This window comes from Limulus polyphemus, unplaced genomic scaffold (assembly GCF_000517525.1).
Source record: "Limulus polyphemus unplaced genomic scaffold, Limulus_polyphemus-2.1.2 Scaffold3301, whole genome shotgun sequence".
Lineage (NCBI taxonomy): Eukaryota > Metazoa > Arthropoda > Merostomata > Xiphosura > Limulidae > Limulus > Limulus polyphemus.
The window spans coordinates 49030-51014 of NW_013668911.1; the positions used below are offsets into that span (position 1 = coordinate 49030).

The following is a 1985-nucleotide window of genomic DNA, read 5'->3' on the forward strand; positions in this document are numbered from 1 at the left end:
TACAGATAGCCCACTATGTAGCTTTGTACTTAACAATAAACACACAAATACACAGTGTTCATAATATCATCGTATCAACTCATTTCTGTATCTTTACATTTAATATAATCCTCTTGTCGTGCTTTAATTGACATCAGCATTGTAAAAATGATATAATATTTTACCAACGGTTATGTATTTATTCGATATGATATTATTAAGAGCAAAAAACAAAAATGAATTTTTTTGTCATCACTAATATGCAGTAGCACAACGTGCCTGAAAGTGAGAAGAAATTATGATATTATTAATTGGAAGTGTGAAAGATTATACCTCAGTATTTGGTCTAACTGAATATATTATTTACTTCAATTCATTTTTAATATTTTAATAAAATAACGTAGGACATGCACAGAAAAAAATATGACATGTAAGAAAAACCTATTTAAATATACAAAACATTAAAGCATTTCGAGTAAAATCAAAATGCTCATTTTACAATGTAGTTGCGCAATTACGTTTGCAGGGTACGACACTATCGTCTCATGTCTGACGAAAAAGTTATCACTAGTGTAGGCTGTAACTGTAAACTCTAACTTGATCATTGACGTACAACGTCTTTGTAAATTTAGGTAAGAACTAAGAGTTATTGAAGTTACGTTAATGTTACTCACTGTTAAACTTATGAGTTATAGTGTTAGTCTTGTATTGTTCAATTTGTTGGTAGTCTGACGAATCAATAAAATTTTACTTTTATTTTTAACCATTTTGTTAACTTTTGTAAGTTCTTTTAGAAAACGTGTTGCACGTTATCCAATAACGTCACCAAGTTACAAGGATTTAATCCTGCATGATGAAAAATTAACTACACTTGAACGTGAAGTGTCTCTTTGTTATTATGTTTATATCTTGACTTAGTGGAAAAGGTTCAGGGAAGGGCTATTGATAAAACTAATACTCAGTAATAGTAATAGAACTAAACTAGTACTAGTAGTCCTTCTATGAACGCTTCCCAGCAGGTCAACGATATATTAATTGAGTAATTTGTAGTTGATTTATCATCATACTACAACATAGTAGAAATATACTTCAACTAGTACTACCATCACTGTATTAGTAGGGCTAATAATTATCGAAGTTAGATATGAATTCAAACCTTTCCTGTACAAATGCTATATTGATGACATTTTCTTGCTGTTTTAAACATCTAGTCGCATCTTTAAATTACGTATTTACCCGAACTAAGTTTGAAAAAAAAAAAGAATCCTTAACGTTTCTTGACATTAAGATCACTAAACTGTTTTTCATAAAAGACTTTTAGAAGCTTTTACACAAATTTTAATTTGTTTTAACAGCTTTAACCCCAAAATCTTCAAACAAAGCATATTCATGACCCTTTGAAACAGAATTTTTTAGTCTCTGCTCAAACTACTGTATTTTACACAGATAAATTACACTTCTGCACAAATATCTGTTACAAAATAGCTACTCACTAATTTCCTAATAAACATTACTCACAAATATGTAAACAACAATTTCCAGTTACTTGCTACTTTGTACACCATCCCCAACCTTCCTCTCATTATCTGCCTTCCCTTTTACAAATTAAAAAACTTTTCTCCTTGATAAAAAAAATCTTTCTACACCAAAATTCAGCTAAGACTAATGTATAGATATAGTCTTCCTATTAAACATTTCTTTCATTATAAAGATCAAATTCCAGCACTTCTACATTTATCACTCATGTATATGTGTAGTGATTATAAGGTCATGTGCATTGTCAAAACAAATAAATACCAATAGTCTGTGAACACAGGGGAGTTTTGAATAGGACTGGCCATCCATTACTTAAACCCAGGCACTCAGCTATTCATTCACATGTTGAGACAACATTTCATATATTGATTTATTCATTATTACTACAAGGATTGTATTGATTATAAGGTCATGTGCATTGTCAAAACAAAACACTTAAATACCAATAGTCTGTGAACACCGAGGAGTTT

General features: G+C 30.1%; 1 protein-coding gene across 2 annotated transcripts in view; it reads left to right on the forward strand.

Annotated features, from left to right (window-relative positions):
• The first annotated feature begins 499 nt into the window (after positions 1 to 499).
• Positions 500 to 1985, forward strand: part of LOC106469098 (rRNA methyltransferase 2, mitochondrial-like) — a 10145-nt gene continuing 8659 nt past the window's right edge. Inside the window, exon 1 of one of the 2 annotated variants that reach the window (XM_013929553.2) lies at positions 500 to 611. The gene's annotated coding sequence lies outside the window, so the exon portion shown is untranslated. The remainder of the gene's footprint in view (positions 612 to 1985) is intronic. The other variant, XM_022397511.1, reaches the window with a different exon arrangement.